The following is a 23,695-nucleotide window of genomic DNA, read 5'->3' as shown; positions in this document are numbered from 1 at the left end:
GTGGAACTGGGATTAGAATCCAGGTCCTTCGGACTCCCAGGCCCATGCTTTCTCCGCTAATCCATGTGGCTTCCCTAATCATCATCATCATCATCAATCGTATTTACTGAGCGCTTACTGTGTGCAGAGCACTGTACTAAGTGCTTGGGAAGTACAAATTGGCAACATATAGAGACAGTCCCTACCCAACAGTGGGCTCACAGTCTAAAATCTTCCATTAGTTGGCTTTAACTCCCTTCCCATACTCTCTTAGGCAAGTTCTCTTTCAGGTTCAAGGGGCTAAAGTTCCCCCCGCATGAAAATGCCTGGAGTTTAGAAGCTGGCACACAGACCAAAGCCAGAAGGCTGCTAACGCCTCCCCTGAGGTTTTCTGCTTTATCTTGGCATTTGGGAAGATTTAACGGTTTGGGACTTCTCTCCACGCAGATATGTCTATGAGATATTTTTGGTAGTTAATCACCGTGCTTCTCCTGCAAACACAAGCCAGTAAACACATGGGCAAGGAGTTGGGGGAGGGCACTGGTACCCTGCCCGGCTTGATATGTTCAGTGAACAAAGCATGGTGTTTTGCTGCAGATTTAACTTAGGCCAAACAGTGGCCCAATTTGCCCTAATGCTTTCTTCTTCGACCTCCTGGTGATCCTGGTAACCACCAACAGGATCCCTGTTGCGCTGAATGGAAAACCAGGAAGTCCTCAGTGCAAAACTTTCATTAAAAAACATGAAATGCATTACTGGGCTTTTAAAGGTGGATGACATTAAAAGCAAATCCAGAGGAAACGAAAATAGGACACAGAACACTAATTCTAAACTCCACTTTTTAATCCATAATACTTTTTTTTCCTTGTTTTAACGATCTTAATGACTAGGAAATACTTTCCCGATTCTGGGAAATACAAACCCTTAGTAGCAGTTCACATTGTAATGGGTCACAGTGCCTCTTGGAGAGAACAAGTTTCTACTGGTGGCAAATCTGTCCATGACCCGTGCTGGACATTTCCTCTTGCCTCTCCTCCTGATTATTATCATTATAGCTAGCATTTGGAAAATGCTTACCATGTGCTGGGCACTGTGCTAAGCCTTGAGTAAAGGTTCAGGCTATTGAATACTGCCTGGCCCATGGGCAGCTCATAGTTTAAAATGTGGGGGGCAATATAGAAAATGTAGAAAAACTCTAGAAAATGTAGAAAAAAATCAGGCAAATTTAGTGAATAACAACATGGCACTCACAATAACAACAATAAGACAATAATAATAGCATGACAACACAATAACAATAATCCAAATGGCTTTATTTCTCATTCCTTGAGGGAAATAGGGCCTTGGGCTTTGCCTTTGGTTGAAATGGCTACAATCTACCCCCAAAACTCTATCTTAACAATCAATCAATCAAAGGTACTTATTGAGCACTTACTATATGTAGAGCACTGTACCAAGTACATGGGAGAGCACAGTGAAATAGAGTTGGCAGGCATGTTCACTGCCCACAAGGCGCTTACAGGGTAACATATGTAACAGCAGTTCCAGGTGCTCTGGCCTGCCTCAGTGTGACAAGGTGTCTCCCGGCCAGTGGTGGATGAGAAGGGAGGGAAACCACTGCAACCTCAGGCTCCAATCTGGGAACCAGAATGTCCCAGTGGTGGGACCTCAGAACCCCAGAGGAGAGCATATGCACTTAACAAAATTGTTCCCAAAACATCCTAAAAGCCAGATTCCTCCCAGCCACCAATTGATCATTGTTTTATCTGTTAAGTGCTTATGATATGCCAGCACTGCGCTAAATACTGGGATAGACTCAATAGCCTGATCAGACAATGTCCTTGTCCCACCTGGGGCTCACAGTTAAAGAGAGACGGGGGGACAAGTATTTAATCCCCATTTTGCAGATGAGAAAATTGAGGTTCAGAGCAGCTAAGTGACTTGCCATAGATCACAAAGAAGGCAAGAGGCAAAGGTGGGACTAGAATCCAGCTTCTCTGACTTCTAATCCTGTGCTCACTCTAATGGCTTTTATCTCATCTTCATGAAGGCTGAAAAAGAATGACCTGTGGTGTACCACACCCAGAAAGGCAGTTTCAGGGATTGGTACTCCCTGAGCCAGTTGGAGAAATCATTTAATCTTCACAAAACCAATCAATCAGTCATTGGATTCATTGCACATTTACTGTACATTAAACTTACTGAAGAAACCCTCCCTATATTTGCCCAGGTATTTTCTCCACCTGCTGCTGATTGGCTTCATCTAATAATAATAATGGCATTGGTTAAGTGCTGTACGAAGCCCTGGGGTAGATACATGGGGCTCACAGAATAGGTGGAAGGGAGAACACATCTGAAATATACCTTTTATTAACCCACCAGGATTCCAAAATTTAATCCAAGAATATTTAGGTGACCAACATCACATAATAAACGCTCAATAAATACGATTGAATGAATGAATGAATTTTCGCACATAGTACATGCTTAACAAATACCACTATTACTATTATTTGGCCAAAACTGTTTATTTCACTACACATTTTTGCGAGGACACTGCTGAGGGATTAGAGAAAGTGATTTGGACAACCCAAGCCTGTTTGGATGCAGCTCATCATGTGAGGCCACAGGGAGCAAACACATGAATTTTCCTCAAGATGGAGTTTTGCAAGAAGGCAGCCCCATATTCTAGGATAAGTGAATAGAGAACAGAAACAGAAGGCCTATGATTTGGTCTAGGGGAAAGAGCATATTCATTCATTCAATCATATGTATTGAGTGCTTACTGTGTGCAGAGCACTGTACTAAGCGCTTGGAAAGTACAAATCGGCAACATATAGAGACAGTCCCTACCCAATATCAGGGAGTGAGGAGGCCTGCCTTCTGCCCACAGCTTTGCAATTAGCATGTGAGGTAACATCAAGCCCTAAAGTCTCTGAGCCTTAGTTTCTTCTTAGATAAAATGAGAAGAATAAGGAGTATTGTCAAGGTAATATAAGCACTTTGAGAAAAGGCAAACACTATACAAAGTCATGACATATCATTAATAAAAATTGATAACAATAATAATGACAGCAATAGAGTAGGTATTATTGTGATTACTTTATTTCTGCCATTAATACTACTTCCCCAACCAATATCTACTATCAAGCAATCAATCATATTTATTGAGCGCTTACTGTGTGCAGAGCACTGTACTAAGTGCTTGGGAAGTACAAGTTGGCAACATATAGAGACAGTCCCTACCCAACAGTGAGCTCACAGTCTAAAAGGGGCAGACAGAGAACAAAACCAAACATACTAACAAAATAAAATAAATAGAATAGATATGTACAAGTAAAATAAATAAATAAATGAATGGAGTAATAAATATGTACAAACATATATACATATATACAGGTGCTGTGGGGAAGGGAAGGAGGTAAGATGTGGGGGATGGAGGGGGGATGAGGGGGAGAGGAAGGAAGGGGCTCAGTCTGGGAAGGCCTCCTGGAGGAGGTGAGCTCTCAGTAGGGCCTTGAAGGGAGGAAGAGAGCTAGCTTGGCGGATGGGCAGAGGGAGGACATTTCAGGCCCGGGGGATGACGTGGGCCGGGGGTCGATGGCGGGACAGGCGAGAATGAGGCATGGTGAGGAGATTAGTAGCAGAGGAGCGGAGGGTGCGGGCTGGGCTGTAGGAGAGAAGGGAGGTGAGGTAGGAGGGGGCGAGGTGATGGAGAGCCTTGAAGCTGAGGGTGAGGAGTTTCTGCCTGATGTGTTGGTTGATTGGTAACCACTGGAGATTTTTGAGGAGGGGAGTAACATGCCCAGGGCGTTTCTGGACAAAGACAATCCGGGCAGCAGCATGAAGTATGGATTGAAGTGGGGAGAGACATGAGGATGGGAGATCAGAGAGAAGGCTGATACAGTAGTCCAGACGGGATAGGATGAGAGCTTGAACGAGCAGGGTAGCGGTTTGGATGGAGAGGAAAGGGCGGATCTTGGCAATGTTGCGGAGCTGAGACCCGCAGGTTTTGGTGACGGCTTGGGTGTGAGGGGTGAACGAGACAGCGGAGTCCAGGATGACACCAAGGTTGCGGGCTTGTGAGACAGGAAGGATGGTAGTGCCATCAACAGAGATGGGAAAGTCAGGGAGAGGGCAGGGTTTCGGGGGGAAGGCAAGGAGTTCAGTCTTGGACATGTTGAGTTTTAGGTGGCGGGCAGACATCCAGATGGAGATGTCCTGAAGGCAGGAGGAGATGTGAGCCTGGAGAGAGGGGGAGAGAGCAGGGGCAGAGATGTAGATCTGGGTGTCATCAGCGTAGAGATGATAGTTGAAGCCGTGGGAGTGAATGAGGTCACCAAGGGAGCTACTACCATTTCTGCTCATGCACACTAGATTTGGGATTAATTTTGTATTTGCAGACAGATACAGAATGCAAGGGAAATATTTTATGGCACTCTCCAGTAGTCTAAACACATTATTCTAGCACAATTACACAATCTAAGTGGACAAACATAGCAACTCTTAGAAAGAAAAGGAAAACTAAAGAGACTTCCATGGAAGGCTGCAGCTCTCCTATGTCTTCCAAACTCCAAAACAAGTTTGACCTTGTGTAGATTGCTTTGACCCTTCAGGTACAATGAACATAGTTCATTATTAGCCATGTATCCAAGAGACAAATGCAGAACACAAATCAAAGTCTTCCGTGTGGAACGTCTTTCTTCCATCATGAGAAATGGGGAGGCTAGATGCTTGACAGTTCTGACCTCTGAATGGAATTGAGTCTCAAGAGATTATTCTGTCCCGAAACTGTGTACAGCAAATGCAGAGTGAACATTTAAAGGGAGCATTTTGGTTTGGGATACATGGAGGAAGAGAGTGGGATAAAGTACTCCAATTTTGATTCTGTTTCAGAGGCATCTTTGATTTTATTTCAGAAGTCCAATGACTGGGTAGTGAGAGCTGGAATAGCTCTCCCTCCTGTAGGCTCGGTGTTATTCAATATTGTGGAACCCTGAAGTAAAGCAAGGGAAGTGGTTGTTTCTATGGGTGTGCCATGGATTTTGAGCCACAAGGAGCATGAAATTCTGCTTCTCTAGCCACAACACTCTGCTGGCTTTGCTTTCATTTTGTGCATTTGTCTTTGTGTTTGGTTTTCCAGTACCCTCATTTATACTCTGAAATTATGAGCCCCCTGAGGGACAGGGACCATTTCTAATTCCCACCTAATTTCCTCCCAATGCTTAGAACAGTGCTCTGTCATAATAATTGTAACGATTATAACAATTGTTATAATTATTGTAATAATACATATTACTGCTGCTACTACTACTACTACTGCGATTACTACTACAGTAGGAGAGTCTCCACTTCCATACTGGACCACTGGTATCTGGGGTTGGAGAAAAGTGGCCCAGGTGGTGGTGGGTATGGAAGAGAGAAGAAGAGGCAGGGGAAAGAAGGTGACAACTCCTTATGGACAGGGAACATGTCTACCAATTCTGTTGTGTTCTCCCAAACTGTTAGTACAGTGCCATGCCCTACCACTGATTGATCAGGAAAGAGATAATGAAAGAAGAGGGTGGGGTTTCTAGGGCAGGTCCAGCTCCAGTTACCTGTACATCCCTGAAGAAATAGAGAACACGCCAAGATGCAGCACGGCCTTTGGAAAAAGCATGAACCTGGGAATCAGCAGGACCTGGATTCTAATCCCGACTCCTTCATTTGTCTGCTGGGTGTCCTTGGGCAAATCACTTATTTTCTCTACACCTCAGTTATCTCATCCGTAAAATGGGGATCAAGTCTATGAGCCCCATGTGGTACAGGGACTCTGTCCATCCTAATTACCTTGCATGTATCCCAGCGCTTAGTACAATGTCTGGAACATAGTTAGAGCTTAACAAATAGCATAAAAAGGACAACATGGTGCTAAGGTGATGGTTTCTCCTCCTCCTTCTTCACCCCCTCCCAGGGTCATCCCTGCCATGGTTCTCCTTCCCCAGACTCTGTCACAGTCATTGCCACCAAGAACAGTTGGAGCTGTACGGCACATTGACCCCCAGTCAGACAACCGGGATCAGTTGGGCAGGTGAGGAAGGGCCAAGGGCCGTCACAGCCCAGGCTTGCTCTCATGGATCAGGAGAGGAGGCGAGGCTGAGGAGGTGTCTTCCAGTGGGAGGGGGCACAGCACACAGTGCAGTCCCTCCCTGCCCCGCCAACCACTCTTCCTAACTGCATTGTCTCACAGCTTCACTTTCTGCCCATACAACCAAAGGGGGCATAGGAACTGGGGGAAATGGAGGGCATGGTAGGTGATGGGGGCATCCCCCTTATCCCTAGGGTACAGTATCTAAAGTTCCTGCAGCAAATGTGGCAAGCTGGATTTTTTTTTAATGGTTTGTATAAGTGCTTATTATGTGCCAGGCACTGTACTCATAGCTGGAGTAGAGACAAGCTAATCAGATTGGACACGAGTCCATGTCCCACATATGGGTCACAGTATTAATCCCCATTTTACAGATGAGGTAAATGAGACACAGAGCATTTAAGTAAATTGCCCAAAGTCACACAACTGACAAGTGGTGGATTTGGGACTAGAGCGAAATCCTCCAGCTATATCTCCTCCCCTGTTCTCTCTCCCTCCCTCCAGTCTCTCATCTCCTCCTGCCTTCAGGACATCTTTACTTGGATGTCCTCTCACCACCTCATACTCAACATGTCCAAGACCAAGCTCCTTATCTTCCCTCCCAAACCCTGTCCTCTTCCTGACTTTCCCATCACTGTGGACAACACTATCATCCTTCCCATCTCACAAGCCCACAACCTTCATGTCATCCTTGACTCTGCTCTCTCATTCACCCCACATATCCAATCCATCACCAAAGCCTGCCAGTCTCACCTTTACAACATTGCCGAGATCCTCCCTTTCCTCTCCATTCAAACCACTATCTTGCTGGTTCAGTCTCTTATCCTATCCTGACTGGATTGCTGCATCAGTCTCCTTTCTGACCTCCCAACCTCCTGTCTCTCCCCACTTCAGTTTATACTTCACTCTGCTGCTAAGATTACCTTTCTACAGAAATGTTCTGGGAATGTCACCCCCCACCTCAAAAATCTCCAGTGGTTGCTTATTAATCTCCTTATCAAACAAAAACTCATCACTATTGACTTTAAAGCTGTTCATCACCTTGCCCTTCCTTACCTCATCTCCCTTCTCTCCTTCTGCATCCCAGTCTGCACACTCTGCTCTTCTGGTGCTAACCTTCTCTCTGTGCCTCATTCTTGCCTGTCCCACTGTCAATCCCTGGTCCACGTCCTACCTCTGGCCTGGAATGCCCTCAATCAATCAATCAATCGTATTAATTGAGCACTTACTGTGTGCAGAGCACTGTACCAAGTGCTTGGGAAGTACAAGTTGGCAACATATAGAAACGGTCCCTACCCAACAGTGGGCTCACAGTCTAGAAGGGGGAGACAGAGAACAAAACAAAGCATATTAACAAAATAAAATAGAATAGATATGTACAAGTAAAATAGAGTAATAAACACGTACAAACATATATACAGGTGCTGTGGGGAAGGGAAGGAGGTAAGGCCTCCCTCCTTAAATTCACCAAATAATCACACTTCCCCCTTCAAAGTCCTACTGAAGGCTCACCTCCTCCAAGAGGCCTTCCTAGACTGAGCCCTCTTTTCCTCAGCTCCTCTTCCGCTCCGCATCATCCCGACTAGCTCTCTTTGCTCTACCTCCCTCTTCCCACCCCACAGCTCTTGCGTTATATGTACATATCTATAATTCTATTTATTTATATTGATGCCTGTTACTTGTTTTGACATCCGTCTCCCCGCTTCTACACCATAAGCCCAGTGTGGGCAGGATTGCCTCTCTTTATTGCTGAGCTGTACTTTCCAAGCTCTTAGTACAGTGCTCTGCACACAGTAAGTGTGCAAGAAATGCAACTGAATGAATGAAATGATCATGTATGGAAGGCAAGCAATGGGCCAATCAACTAAACAGTGGAATTAACAATTTCTACAGTCTAGTGGAAAACCTTGCAGCCAAGTATTGTGGCCTAAATAGACAAAAATGGCATCATTCCATGAGGAGCAATCAATTTTGGGTGGAACCTGATTGTGACAACATTCAGACTTGTTTTGAAGGGGGAATTGAGGTTCAGGGAGTGAAGGGGGAAATAGTGAACATATTCTGCGGTACTTACTTCCTAGGAACTTTATGTCCCAGAAGCTAGAGACCTATAATGCATAATAATGGCATTAATAATAACTATAATAATAATATTTGATCATTACAATAATTGTGGTAGTTGTTAAGCACTTACTATGTATCAAGCACTGTACTTAGCCCTCGTGCAGATAGAAGTTAATCAGGTCGCATGTGGAGCTTACAGTCTAAATAGGAGTGAGAACAGATATTGAATCCCATTTCTCAGATGAAGGAACTGAGGCACAGGGAAGTTAAGTGACTTGCCCAAGTTTACACAGCTGACAAGTGTTGGATCCATGATTAGCTCGGCAGCACACATACCAAAATTGGAACGATACAGAGAAGATTAGCATGGCACCTGAGCAAGGATGACAGGCAAATTCATGAAGCTTTTTTTTTTTCTAGAGAAGCAGCGTGGCTCAGTGGAAAGAGCCCGGGCTTTGGAGTCAGAGGTCATGGGTTCAAATCCCGGCTCCACCACTTGTCAGTTGTGGGACTTTGGGCTAGTCACTTCACTTCTCTGGGCCTCAGTTACCTCATCTGTAAAATGGGGATGAAGACTGTGAGCCCCGCGTGGGACAACATGATCACCTTGTATCCTCCCCAGTGCTTAGAACAGTGCTTTGCACATAGTAAGCACTTAACAAATGCTATTATTATTATTATTATTATTAGAACTCAGGTCCTCTGACTCCTTGACCTGTGCTCTTTCCACTAGATCATACCACTTCTCTTGTTAAGCAGCTGCTTGTTAAGCATTTACTGTCCCAAGTACCTTATTAAGTCCTAGAGTAGATAAAAGATAAGATTGAGCATAGACCTTGCCCCACATGGGGCTCAGAGTCTAAGAAGATAGACCAGATATCTTATCCTCATTTTACAGATGAGGAAACTGAAGCACAGAGACATCAATAGCTTTAATTCTATTTGTTCTATTTGTTATTTAATTCTATTTGTTCTGACGACTTTGACACCTTTCTACATGTTTTGTTTTGTTGTCTGTCTCTCCCTTCTAGACTGTGAGCCCGTTGTTGGGTAGGGACCGTCTCTATATGTTGCCAACTTGTACTTCCCAAGCGCTTAGTATAGTGCTCTGACAACAGTAAGCACTCAATCAATACGATTGAATGAATGAATGAATGAATGAATCAAGTGACCTGCTGAAGGTCACACAACAGGCAAGTGGCAGAGTAGGGATTAAAACCCAGGTTTCCTGACTCTTGAACCCATGTTCTTTTACACTAAGCCATCCTGCTGCTCTATATTTCTCAGCATCATCTGGGAACGGGAGTCAATCAGCAAGCCAGATGAGGTCTTCTAAGTCAGAGGAGGAAATCCTCACACACACACACACACACTCTCTCTCTCTCTCTCTCTCTCTCTCTCTCTCTCTTCCTGCCTGATGGGAGCCTGTGACTGCATTGCTGTTTCGTAAGAACATGCACTCCAAGCCTTGCCTATATATCTAAGGCTCATGTCTTCTCCTTCAGGACATCTCCATCTGGATGTCTTCTTGCCATCTAAAACTCAATATGTCCACGACTGAACTCCTTGTTCATTCAATCGTATTTATTGAGCGCTTACTGTGTGCAGAGCACTGTACTAAATGCTTGGGAAGTACAAGTTGGCAACATATAGAGACGGTCCCTACCCAACAGTGGGCTCACAGTCTAGAAGGGGGAGACAGACAACAAAACGTATTAAGAAAATAAAATAAATAGAATAAATATGTACAAATAAAATAGAGTAATAAATATGTACAAACATATATACATATATACAGTTGCTGTGGGGAGGGGAAGGAGGTAAGGCGGGGGGGTGGGGAGGGGGAGGAGGGGGAGAGGACAGAGGGGGCTCAGTTTGGGAAGGCCTCCTGGAGGAGGTGAGCTCTCAGTAGGACTTTGAAGGGAGGAAGAGAGCTAGCTTGGTGGATGTGCAGAAGGAGGGCATTCCAGGCCAGGGGGATGATGTGGGCTGGGGGTCGATGGCGGGACAGGCGAGAACGAGGTACAGTGAGGAGATTAGCGGTGGAGGAGTGGAGGGTGTGGGGTGGGCTGTAGAAGGAGAGAAGGGAGGTGAGGTAGGAGGGGGTGAGGTGATGGAGAGCCTTGAAGCCCAGGGTGAGGAGTTTTGCCTGATGCGTAGGTTGATTGGTAGCCACTGGAGATTTTTGAGGAGGGGAGTAACATGCCCAGAGCATTTCTGCACAAAGACAATCCAGGCAACAGCGTGAAGTATGGATTGAAGTGGGGAAAGACAGGAGGATGGGAGATCAGAGAGGAGGCTGATGCAGTAATCTTCCCTCCCAAACCGTGCCCTCTCCCTGACCTTCCCGTCACTGTAGACAGCAGGATGGTAGCATCCTTCCCATCTCACAAGCCCGCAACCTTGGTGTCATCCTCGACTCCACTCTCTCGTTCACCCCTCACATTCAATCTGTCACCAAAACCAACCGGTCTCACCTCCACAACATCGCCAAGATCCACCCTTTCCTCTCCATCCAAACCGCTGCTTTGCTTGTTCAATCTCTCATCCTATCCTGACTGGATTACTGCATCAGCCTCCTCTCTGATCTCCCATCCTCCTGTTTCTCCCCACTTCAGTCTACACTTCACTCTGCTGCCCGGATCATCTTTGTACAGAAACGCTCTGGGCATGTTACTTCCCTCCTCAAAAATCTCCAGTGGCTGCCTGGCAACCTGAGGCATCAAGCAAAAACTCCTCACTCTCGGCTTCAAGGCTGTCCATCACCTCGCCCCCTCCTACCTCACCTCCCTTCTCCCCTTCTACAGCCCAGCCCACACCCTCCGCTCTTCTGAATACCCTCCCTCCATACATCCACCAAGCTAGCTTTCTTCCTCCCTTCAAAGCCCCTCTGAGAGTTCACAGCCTCCAAGAGGCCTTCCCAGACTGAGCCCCCTTTTCCCTCTCCTCCTCCCCATCCCCGCCACCCTACCTCCTTCCCCTCCCCACGGCACCTGTATTTATTTTTTGTACAGATTTATTACTCTATTTTACTTGTATATATTTACTATTCTATTTAGTTTGTTAATGATGTGCATTTAGCTTTAATTCTATTTGCTCTGATGACTTGACACCTGTCCGCATGTTTTGTTTTGTTGTCTGTCTCCCCCTTCTAGACTGTGAGCCTGTTGTTGGGTAGGGACTGTCTCTATATGTTGCTAACTTACACTTCCCAAGCACTTAGTACAGGGCTCTGCAATCAGTAAGTGCTCAATAAATATGATTGAATGAATAAATGAATGAATAAGGAAGTTTTCTTGTACACTTATAACAGATTGTGTATTCCTCACTCTTGAGCTAATCCCATTAACTGTGCTCCGCTCCAGCCTCTCCCATTTCTTACTCCTTCACCACACCTTTCTCCTTCCTGGAACTCTCTCCCTCTTTATGTCCACCAGGCAATTCCTCTCCCAGTCTTCACAGCTCTTCTGAAATCAAACCTCATCCTGGAGGCCTTCCCTGATTCATTTCTTCTCTCCCCAGATTATATCCAACTAACTCCTTAGCAATTTTGCACCAACTGTACATGTATGTTATAGTACAAAATGTATTAGTGTACAAATGTACTAGCATTTCTCTACCTACTGAATTTCATATTTTATTACTTAATCACTCATTTTTATATCCACTTTTCCTTCTTCCTAGCTGTAATTCATTTCAATATATATCTTCCTTTAGAAGAAGGGATTGTAGTCTCTCATTTTATTGTAATACTAATAATTATGCTACTCTAACAAATGCTTAGTACACTTCTCTGCATGCATTAAGGGCTCAGTGAATACTGCTGATTGATAGATTAAGGATGAGTATGTATTTGAATAGGGTTAAGCTTTGTCTATTTCCTCTGGGCAAGAAACGAAGCAAGTATGTCCAACTTCTGAGTGTATGGGAAATACCTAGATGTGGCATCAACTTTTCTCAGGTCCCTTCCCCTAGAGCCCCATTTTTTGAGAAGCAGTATTGCCTAGTGGAAAGAGCTTGGGTCTGGGAATCAGATTAGAACTGGTTCTAATCCCAGTTCTTCCAATAGCCTGCTGTGTGACCCTGGGAAAGTCATTTTACTTCTCCGTGCTTCAGGTTCCTCATCAGTAAGACACTGTTCTCCCTCCTCCTTAGTCTGTGAGCCCATGTGATAAAGGGACTGTGTTCCACATGGTTAACTGTATCAACCCCAGCTCTTAGAACAGTGCTCGACACATAGTAAGTGCTTAACAAATACCATCAAAAAGTCAAAAAAAAAGCACTTCATACGTGTCAAGCCCTGAGGAAGACACAACAAGAAGCATGACATATTGGATAGAGTAAGGGCCTGAGAGTCAGAAGGTCATGGGTTCTATTTCCAGCTCTATCACTTGTCTGCTTTGTGACCTTGGGCAAGTCCCTTTACTTCTCTTTGCCTCAGTTCTCTCATCTGTAAAATGGCAATTGAGACTGTGAGCCCCACATGGAACAGGGACTATGTCCAACACAATTTACACGTATCCACCCCAGAGCTTAGTACAGTGTCTGGCACAGTAAACGCTTAACAAGTACCATCATTATTATTATGATTACAGTCACATCAGACATTGTCCCTGTCCCTGGGTTCACAGTCTTAGGGATGAGAGAGAACAAATATTTAATCCTCATTTTATAAATGAAAAAACTGAGGCCCAGAAAGGTTACCATCCCCCTGTCCCTACCTCTATCCTTTTTTTAACAATTTTGACCCCTTTCTCACCTTCTTTTTCTCCTTTTCCATACCCACTCTGATCCTCGGAGATGTCAACATCTACACGGATGTCCCTGGTGACTCCTCTGCTGCCTGCTTTCAATTTCTCCTTGACTCTGTCAACCTCTTCCTTCTCCCCACCTTGCCCACTCACCAACTTGGTCACATCCTCAACCTCATCATCTCCTACTGCTGCACTATTTCCACCCTCCCCAACTCTGAAATCCCTCTCTCTGATCATAACCTATCTTCCATAAGATAGTAAGATCATCTTGGGTCAGAACTACAGTCCAACCATCCTGGATTCTCTCTCCAAATCGGGCAATCAACCAATCATTCAGTGATATTTGATGAGTGCCTACTGTGTGCAGGACACCATACTAAGAGCTTGAGAGAGAGTACACTAGAAGCAAAAGCCATGATCCCCCCCCCCCCCTCAAGGCACTTACAATCTAAAGGATCACGCATGCACTAAGGAGAACTGTGTTTTAGTTACCCTCCTGGACAGTCAGCCTCTTTGAGTTTAGAAACACCACTCAACACCTTAAACATTTTCTTCTACTCACCTGATAAATATCATTCAACCTTTATTGGGGGCCATTGAGGGAATTAAAAGTTAGTGGGAGACATAGACAGTGAGATTTCTATTCAAGATATTGTTGTTTTATGCTGTCGGGTCAGAGACATCCCTCCCAGAATGCTCCTGTTCTATCTGCAATCGTTCTGGTAGTAGATCCATAGAGTTTTCTTGATGAAAACAAAGAATTGGTTTACCATTGCCTCCTTCCATGCAGTAAATGAGTCTCTGCCCTCAACTCTCTCCCGTGCTGCTGCTGCCCAGCACAGGTGAGTTTTGACTTGTAGCAGATGGCCTTCCACTCACTAGCCACTGCCCAAGCTATGAATGGAATGGATATGCCTCTGTTTGACTCTCCCTCCTGTAGTCGAAACTGGTAGAGTACCGGAAACTCTCTAGGTGTGACCCTGAGAGGGTATTCAAGATGAGAAACAAAGTAAATTCAATTGCACTATATGGACATCTGAATTTAAGGGCTAAAAATGTATTCTCTCCAACCATCTACAGGTCCATAGAGGCACATGCTATTGACCATTAGGAGAGATGAATTAGACTGGAAGTTAAGAGGAATGTCATGTAGGAAAGTGGAGAGTCAAAAAGTCAAGGAGAGGGGACTGACTGACAGGTGAAGTTTGTCTGAAAAAGTTTTAAGAAGGACATACATCAAGCTGATTTTTTAGATACGGAGGTGACAAAGTTTGGCAAAGAACACAGCCCGAAACAAGAGATGATACAGAGTTTCACTTGGGGTCCTTCTGTTCTGTTTGCCCAGAGAATCAGCATGGCTTAGTGGAAAGAGCACGGGTTTGGGAGTCAGGGGATGTGGGTTCTAATCCCGCCTCCATCACTTATCAGCTTTGTGACTTTGGGCAAGTCACTTAACTTCTCTGTGCCTCAGTTACCTCATCTGGAAAATGGGGATTAAGGCTGTGAGCCCCCCGGGACAACCTGCTTACCTTGAATCTACCCCAGTGTTAAGAACAGTGCTTGACACATAGTATTTAACAAGTACCATCAGTATTAGTATTATTATAAAGTATTCTTTGCCCTCTGATCCCAGCACATGTTAAAGGGGGCATACCAACATTTTGCACTTGCTAATGCACAACTCACCAGAAGAAATTCTAGTTTCCAGGATGATCTTCCCAGAAGGTGTGGGACTTTCATGAATCCGATAAAGGATGGGACCACCAAACGATTTGGCTTTGACGTTAACTCTAAGCCCCTTGACTGTACTTTCCCAAGCACTTAGTACAGTGCTCTGCACACAGTAAGGGCTCAATAAATACAACTGACTGACTGAGTCTGCTTTAGGCCAACATAGACCCTACACCCTTCCCATCTGGTTCACTCAACCCACCCCACAGAATGCTCAAAACCTATCTAGGAGCTGTCTGAGAAACCTCAAACCTGTCTCAGCCAAGTTTTTGCACCAAGAATCTCAGCATGCTCTTTTTCAGTAGCAAGGCCCTGCTTTGAGTCATAGTGTGGTTTGGACATGAAGCATATATGTAGTCACTTTAGTGTGGCTAGCAGGCACGTGTTTCCTTAAATAGAGAGAATTAGACTGCATTAATTGTGGTTTGTAATTAATAAATGTTGGATACCTCAGAATTGCAAACATGATTTCATCTTAATACCACCAGATTATTAATGCATTGGTTTTCCCCAGCTAGGAAAGTCAAATTCCTTTTTATAGCAAAACCTTAATAAATGGCCTAATCATTCTGTAGCAGCACATTAAATTACAATATGGATTTTTTTATACTCAAGTCCCTTTAACTGGAGTTAATTGTTTCTAAGGGAGAGTCTTTTCACATTAATACTCAGATGGAGTTAGAGATATGATATTATTCAGATTCTGTTCCTTTTCAAGCCCACACAAGTGTACTAATCCACCAGAGTGAATTCTACTACCTTAAAGAACAAGGAAAAAATTTTAACAATCCCACAAAGTATTTTCTGCATCTATTATACAGTTTTGAATAAAGATTTCTACTTAGTAAAATGGACTTCAGAAGAGGTAGACATCAGGAGAGGCAGATCTACTTTGCAATTTTTTATTCGCCCCACAGGGAGTTATATGGATCATCCAGTACAGTAGTTCCACCAAAATGCCAACAGCCTTCAGAGATAAGCAACACAGTCGGTCAGGAGAGAGATCCTCAGACCTCCAAGTTTAGAAGATGATGTATGGAAATGGAGTTCTGAGTCCTATAGTCCATAGGCAATGTGGTCTATGATGGGTAATTAGAGGAAAAATTGAGTGTGTAGAGGGGAAATGTTGGATTGTTAGTCAGCACAAGAAATATTTAAATAGGTCCTTGATGGGTGATCAGAGGGGAAATTAGGGTTTTCAGAGGAGACATCACACAGTTCACAATGCCTCAATAATTCTATCATCAGTGACAAAATACTGGGTTGGATGAGATATTGGCCCCACCCTGTCATGGCATTTTGCCTAGTCTTATTCATTCATTCAATTGTATTTATTGAGCACTTACTGTGTGCAGAACACTGTACTAAGCACTCTGGCAACAAATAGAGACAATCCCTACCCAACAACAGGCTCACAGTCTTATGTTCATATATGTTCTCTTCCTTCTTACTGCTCTGCCTTATTTCCACCTAATTCAATGTGTCAAATTTTAAGACCCAGAGCTTTTGACCGAGTTCTTCCCCTGTATCATTGTAAAGCAAGGTGTGCTCTAGCCATCATTTGCTCCTTTCTTAAACCCAGAAAGTCATGGATTTTCCCAAGACTCAACATGAAGAAGGCCCTCTAAAGCTTTAGAGAGCTCTTGGGGTAGGAGTGGGTGTCAAATCCCACTCGATACACAATCCAGTAGTCAGGGCATTGGTATTATCCAGTGCCTTTTCTCTCCTAGTTCCAGGACCTCCTGTTGGACATTCATTCATTCAGTCATTCAATTATATTTATTGAGCTCTTACTATGTGCAGAGCACTGTACTAAGCACTTGGGAAGTACAAGTTGGCAACATATAGAGACGATCCCTACCCAACAGTGGGCTTACAGTCTAAAAGGGGGAGACAGACAACAAAACAAAACATATAGACAGGTGTCAAAATCAACAACATGGCCTAGTGGAAAGAGCATCAGACTGGAAGGGAGAGGACCTGAGTTCTAAATATAGATGTGTCACTTGCCCACTACTTAATTAATCTGGTCCTCAGTTTCTCATCATTAAAATGGGGATGAAATGACTTCTCTCCCTCTCATACTGTGGGACAGGGACTGTGCATGATCTCCTTTTATAATATCTACTGCAGTACTAGGCAATGGTAAGCGCTTAACAAATACCACACTTATTGTTATTAGTTGTCATCTGTGACATATGCTGGATTGGGTAGTGATTTTTTTGACAACAGAAATGAGGCCAGGATTCGATCAATAAATCAATCGTATTTATTGAGCACTTACTGTGTGCAGAGCACTGTACTAAGCGCTTGGGAAGTACAAGTTGGCAACATATAGAGACAGTCCCTACCCAACAGTGGGCTCACAGTCTAGAAGGGGGAGACAGAGAACAAAACCAAACCTATTAACATAATAAAATAAATAGAATAGATATGTACAAGTAAAATAAATAAATAAATAAATAAATAAATAGAGTAATAAATATGTGCAAACGTATATACATATTTACAGGTGCTGTGGGGAAGGGAAGGAGGTGAGACGGGCGGATGAAGAGGGGGACGAGGGGGAGAGGAAGGAGGGGGCTCAGTCTGGGAAGGCCTCCTGGAGGAGGTGAGCTCTCAGCAGGGCCTTGAAGGGAGGAAGAGAGCTAGCTTGGCAGATGGGCAGAGGAAGGGCATTCCAGGCCAGGGGGATGACGTGGGCCGGGGGTCGACGGCGGGACAGGCGAGAATGAGGCACGGTGAGGAGATTAGCGGCAGAGGAGCAGAAGGTGCGGGCTGGGCTGTAGAAGGAGAGAAGGAAGGTGAGGTAGGAGGGGGCGAGGTGATGGACAGACTTGAAGCCCAGGGCGAGGAGTTTCTGCCTGATGCGCAGATTGATTGGTAGCCACTGGAGATTTTTGAGGAGGGGAGTAACATGCCCAGAGCATTTCTGGACAAAGACAATCCGGGCAGCAGCACGAAGTATGGATTGAAGTGGGGAGAGACACGAGGATGGGAGATCAGAGAGAAGGCTGATGCAGTAGTCCAGATGGGACAGGATGAGAGCTTGAATGAGCAGGGTAGCGGTATGGATGGAGAGGAAAGGGTGGATCTTGGCAATGTTGCGGAGCTGAGACCGGCAGGTATTGGTGACGGCTTGGATGTGAGGAGTGAATGAAAGAGCGGAGTCGAGGATGACACCAAGGTTGCGGGCTTGTGAGACGGGAAGGACAGTAGTGCCATCAACAGTGATGGGAAAGTCAGGGAGATGGCTGGGTTCGCAAGGGAAGACAAGGAGTACAGTCTTGGATATGTTGAGTTTTAGGTGGTGGGCAGACATCCAGATGGAGATGTCCTGAAGGCAGGAGGAGATGCGAGCCTGGAGGGAGGGGGAGAGAGCAAATAGGGATTCCTATTTGCCCCTAGGCTTGAAGGAGGATTTCAGGACTTGGTTTGAACTGATCAGGCCCCAGCACAATCCCGCATGTCTCATGCCCCTTTCACAAAAGGAAATAGCACTGTGCAGTTGTGCCAGCTAGCACATCAGCCCAGGGCTTAGACTTAGTTTTCAAAAACAGGGGTTTTCCTTGGAGCTGCTGAAACTACTTGTTCTGCTGCCTTTGGCCTGGAATGCCCTCCCTCCTCATAGCTGACAGACACTTACGCTTCCCTCGTTCCAAGCCTAATTATAGGCATATCTCCACCAAGAGGCCTTCCCTAAGTCCCCTTTTCCTCTTCTTCCACTCCCTTCTGCATCACCCTGATTTGCTCCCTTGATTCACCCGTTCCTGAGCCCCATGGCACTTACGTACATATCTGTAATTTATGTATTTCTAGTAATGTCTGTCTCCCCCCACTAGACTGTAAGCTCACTGTTGGCAGGGAGTGCATCTGCTATGTTTTTGCATTGTTCTCTCTCAAGCGATTAGTACAGTGCTCTACCCACAGTAAGCACTGAATAAATAAAACTGATTGGCTGTTTGACTACATTGTTTTGGGGCTAGACAGGGTCAGATCTACTAGCAGGTTACAGAGGGCAAATATTGGGCTAGACTTTTAAACTGAATTATACATTTGTTTTAGGTCAATATAATTTGAAACATACAATTTATAGTCATAATAATGATGATAATGATAATATTTGTTTTGTGCTTACTATGTGTCAAGCACTGCTTTTTTATGGTATTTGTTAAGTGCATTCTATGTGCCAGACACTCTACTTAGCACTTCAGTAGACACAAGATAAGCAGGTTGGATCCAGTCCATGTCCCACATGGAGCTCAGTCCTTATCACCATTTCACAGATGAAGTAACTGAGGCACAGAGAAGTAAAGTGACTTTCCTAAGGTCACACAGCAGACTGTTCTAAGTGTTGGGGTAGATATGAGATATTCAGGGCTCACAGTCTAAATAGAGGGAGTAGGAGTCTATCCCCACTTTACAGATGAGGAAACTGAGGCACAGAGAAGTTAATTGACTTGCCTAAGGTCTCACAATTAAACAAGTGGTGGACTTTTCTTTCCCTTAGGCCAGACTGCTTTTAGATTGTGAACCCCCCAACCAGGGATAGGGATCATGTCTAATTCCCACCCGTATATTCACTCCTAGTGATTAGTACAGTGCTTTGTACACAACGATGTACTACCATTACATCATAATATTGGAGTATAAAATTATATGATTGTCATAATCATCATCACTGTCAGCTCCTTGTGGGTATGGAATATGTCCACTAACTCTTTTGCATTGTACTCTCCCAAGCACTTAGTATAGTGCTTTGCCCACAGTAACTGCTCAATAAATACCATTGATTGATTGATGATGATGATTATCATCAGCATCAAAAACATTTACTGAGCATCTGCTCTGTGCACAGCCCTGCACTAAGTGTTTAAAGAAAACTGCCCTCTACTTGACATGAGGGTGACACAATGTGATGATGTAACTTGGTATAACACACAATGTCACCAGTCCTCTAGACTGTAAGCTCACTGTAGGGAGGGAATGTATCTTTTATATTGTACTGTACTCTCCCAAGCACTTAATGATGGCATTTATTAAGCGCTTACCATGTGCAATGTGCAAAACACTGTTCTAAGTGCTGGGGGGATACAAGGTGATCAGGTTGTCCCACGTGGGGCTCACAGTCTTCATCCCCATTTTACAGATGAGGGAACTAAGGCTCAGAGAAGTTAAGTGACTTGCCCAAGGTCACACAGCAGACATGTGGCAGAGCCGGGATTCAAACCCATGACCTCCGACTCCAAAGCCCGGGCTCTTTCCATTGAGCCAAGCTGCTTCTCAGTACAGTGCTCTGCCCAAAGTAAGTGTTCAATAAATACAACTGATTGACCAGGTCACTAGATGGTGGACAGTGTCACCTGTTGTCTAGGGACAGGTCCGTTCGGTAATCATCAGCATGGTGAAAGAGAGAGAGAGAGAGAGAGAGAGAGAGAGAGAGAGAGAGAGAGAGAGACAGAGAGAGAGAGAGAGAGAGAGAGAGAGGCTGGGAATGGAGTGCCTGAGTTTTATATAAAATTTATTCCACGAAGCGAATTGAATTATTTAATTGTTTAGGTGCAATGAATTGAACTTCCCTTTTGGAAGGAATGTGATTAATTAGTAATATTAGAACTTCCTTAATGGGAGGAACACACTCATACTTTAATTGCATGTGGCAGAACCCCCAGGTCCCACCCAGGTGGAATTCTCTTACAGTTTGTTTGCACGTGGGATTGAACTTCCCTTTCGGGAGGAATGTGATTAATTTGTAATACTAGAGCTTCCCTAACGGGAGGAACACACTCATACATTAGTCGCATGTGAGTGAGGTGGCTAGCTCTTGCCATGTGCTTTCCCACATAGGAAGAATCCACTTAGTTTCCCCAAGCACTTAGTACAGTGCTCTGCATGCAGTAAGAGCTCAATAAATAAGATTGATTGATTCTCACACAGGAAGAACCCATTACATTACCTGCACACGTGGTGTGGCAGCTAGATCTCACCATGTGGTCCCCCTACAAGGGAGGAATCCACTTATGTTACCCATCCTCAGCAGGGCACCTGGCTCCCACCCAGCGAGACGCTCACCCATCCCACGGCCCTTTCCTCGGGGTGTTGGTCCTAGTTCCAGAGCAGGCGTCTGGTGTTCTGGGCCAAGAAAGATATGTGGGCCACTGCTGCTGCTGTTTCTGCTGCTGCATGTCTTGATGTTCTGTCACAGAAGGTCAGAGCTGACAGGTTTTTATCACCTGTGATCCTAGGCCATTCCAGCTTCCGGCCTCAGTTTATCCAATCTCTTCCCTGCCCCCTCCTCCATACCTAATTTGATTGGCACGGAGGCGAGGGACACCTTCTGTATTCCCGGCTTGGGCTGTCAATCTAGCAGTTTTGGTTGTGGAGGCGATATCCCACCCTCACTTCTGATTCTGCCTGCTGGCTCAGGTGGTCACAAGGTAGCATTTGACCTTGAGATGGCCGGTACCCCAGGGTCACCTTGGGATAGACGGTCAATTGGATTGTTGCATCAAGGTAGCCAAAAGGTGCCCAAATGAATGAAGCCAAGACTGTCTGAAGTTTCTCCAGCTCTATCATGCCACTCCTTATGCGGCATTCACAAGTTCAGTTAATATTTATTTCTTTACAACAGATTCATTTCCCTGTCTCGTAGAAAATTTGATAATTAGTCTATTTGCCATGTACCCTAAAGTCAAAATGGTGAAATTCATTTTATAGTGGCCTCAGCAAAGCAAGAAATATTGAGAGAAATTCTACCATCCATGCCAGTCTAGCTATATTTTAATTAGTTGCTTGATGATTTTCTGTATCTAGAGCTAACACTGAACCTCAGATTCCTCATTTCTAAGGAATTAGAGAACAAATATTTGTTTCATTTTGGCTCTGCTATAACTCTCATATATTGAAAGTATGCCTTTCAAAGTTGAAATGGGAAGAAGTAATTAACAGAGCTATAGTAAATGGATTTCTTGAGCTGCAAATTCTGTCAAACAACCCACTCATTTTTTAATAGAATACTTGAATTTTCTGAATTATCCACTGTAGCTATTGTTCTCAATCAGTCAATCCAACAGTGTCATTAACGGAGCCTTAATGTGTGCAGAGCGCTGCACTAAGTGCTTGAGAGTACAACAGAGTTAGTGGACAAATTTCCAGTCCAAGAAGAAGAGGTTTGGAAGTGTTTTTATTAGCAGGAGGGAATAGACCTGTCTCTCTAAAAACTTTGAGGTCCATGAAATGCGCTGATTATTTTAGAATTTGCAAGTGCTCAAAAAGCATTCCAAAAATATACCTGAATAGCAGAGGTCCAAGGGTGAGTTAAACCATCCTCAGGAATAGAATTAGAGAAGTGTGGCCCAGTGAAGAGAGCATGGGCCTGAAAGTCATAGGACCTGTATTTTGAACTCAGCTCTGCCACTTCTCTGCTGTGTGACCTTGGGTAAGTCACAACTTATCTGTGCCTCAGTTTACTCATCTGTATAATGGGGAGTAAATCCTACTTGTTCCTACTTAGACTGCAAGCCCCATGTGGACAGGGACTGTATCCAACCTGATGACACTGTTTCTATCCCTGTGCTTCATACAGTGCTTGGTGCTTAGTAAAAGTTTTACCGGATCCATAAGTATTATATGTAGTTAGGCAATAGCGAATATCATTTACTTAGGGCCCACTGAGTAGAAGGCACTAGACAAGGTCCCAAGGGATTAAAGAAGAAGAATGAAGCATGCTCCCTCCTGCAAAGGAACATAATTGAATAAAATTTCATGTAAGGTTCCCTGGAATTATGGGATGCCCATACCTTGAGTTCCAGATTGCCATGGGTCTTTCATCAAAGTCATTAAATAAAGATTTGGTGCCTAACTGGGCCCTGTGTTGATCCATGTGGGTCCTCATTCAATGTGTCTAGCCAAGAATGACTCCAAGCTATTGATCGCTCTCCTTACTGTGCAAACTTTTAAACCAGCTCTGCCTTCGCCTAAATTTAAACAAGTTCTTAATTTGTCAATGATAAACATGGGAAGCAGATGGCCTGTGGAGTGAGAGCAACAGGACAAAGACAAAAGAGAGACTTTTGAGAGTTAAGTTGTGGTTAAGAGTTGGCATGGGAGCAGTGAAGGGAGCTGGGGAAGGGAAGAAGATTTGCTATGACTGAATTGTACCTGGAATTTCGTCAATGCCTCGAGTTAATACTGCAGTGAATCTTTCCCAAGTCAATGTCCATCCTTGTGCCCTCTTTCTTCTGTGACTCAAATACTGCTTTACCGGATGGCTTCCTTCCCTCAATAAATGACATATGCGTGTTCTCAGAATGGATGCTCTCATCATAAAACCCCAAGGAGCTTCTCTGTCTCCCTCTACAACATTTCCCCCTGTTCCAGAGCAGTGGCAACCCTTAGGCAGGCCCATTCCTTAAGTGGCATCGAAGAGAGATTACTGTCTGTTATTTTTAAAATTAGAACTTAATTTTCTAATTAATTAATTAGAAATTAATTAATTAAGTTAATTAATCACCTCAAGTGATTTCCATTGCTAGTTTCTGGACAGATTGGCAGAAGCTGCTGGGGTAATCATACTTTCTCGTTAGTTAATGGTACTTTTTTCTGTCTCTCTTAATGGAACGTTCTAGGATCCTGCATGGGAACCAAATTACTCGTGGACTCACAGTGCTTCTGTGAGTCTCTTTTAATTTGCAAAGAAAAGGACAGTGATTCATTTCCTAGCCACAAGGTTCTTGCAGCATTTGAAAAACTAAATTGCCTTGTTTGGTGTTTTAACCAGAAAATCCCTGAAAGCACAGGTTCTGGGAAGAGCATTTCGCAGGTGTGACCTCTCAAGATTTTTAGAGGGTCTTATTGGACAGTTCATGGCACCATTTCACTCATTCATTCATTCAATTCATTCATATTTATTGAGCGCTTACGGTGTGCAGAGCACTGTACTAAGCACTTGGGAAGTATTCATTTGTTCATTTATTCAGGATAGCCATTCCTCCTGCCCCAGAGATCTCAGTTCCACATCCAAATCAGCTCCCAGCACTTT

General features: G+C 44.3%; 2 non-coding genes across 2 annotated transcripts; one reads left to right on the top strand and one right to left on the bottom strand.

The window, feature by feature from the left end:
- The first annotated feature begins 8,481 nt into the window (after nt 1-8,481).
- LOC119924671 lies at nt 8,482-8,588 on the top strand. Its single transcript, XR_005449370.1, has one exon. It is a non-coding gene; the product is annotated as a U6 spliceosomal RNA (small nuclear RNA).
- A 5,188-nt stretch (nt 8,589-13,776) lies between these two features.
- LOC119924527 lies at nt 13,777-13,914 on the bottom strand. Its single transcript, XR_005449237.1, has one exon. It is a non-coding gene; the product is annotated as a small nucleolar RNA SNORA7 (small nucleolar RNA).
- Between the last annotated feature and the right edge of the window lie 9,781 nt (nt 13,915-23,695).

The sequence above is a fragment of the Tachyglossus aculeatus genome, chromosome 2, assembly GCF_015852505.1.
Source record: "Tachyglossus aculeatus isolate mTacAcu1 chromosome 2, mTacAcu1.pri, whole genome shotgun sequence".
NCBI lineage: Eukaryota > Metazoa > Chordata > Mammalia > Monotremata > Tachyglossidae > Tachyglossus > Tachyglossus aculeatus.
The sequence above is the reverse complement of the archived record's forward strand: the minus strand, read 5'-3'. Positions and strand labels throughout refer to the sequence as shown.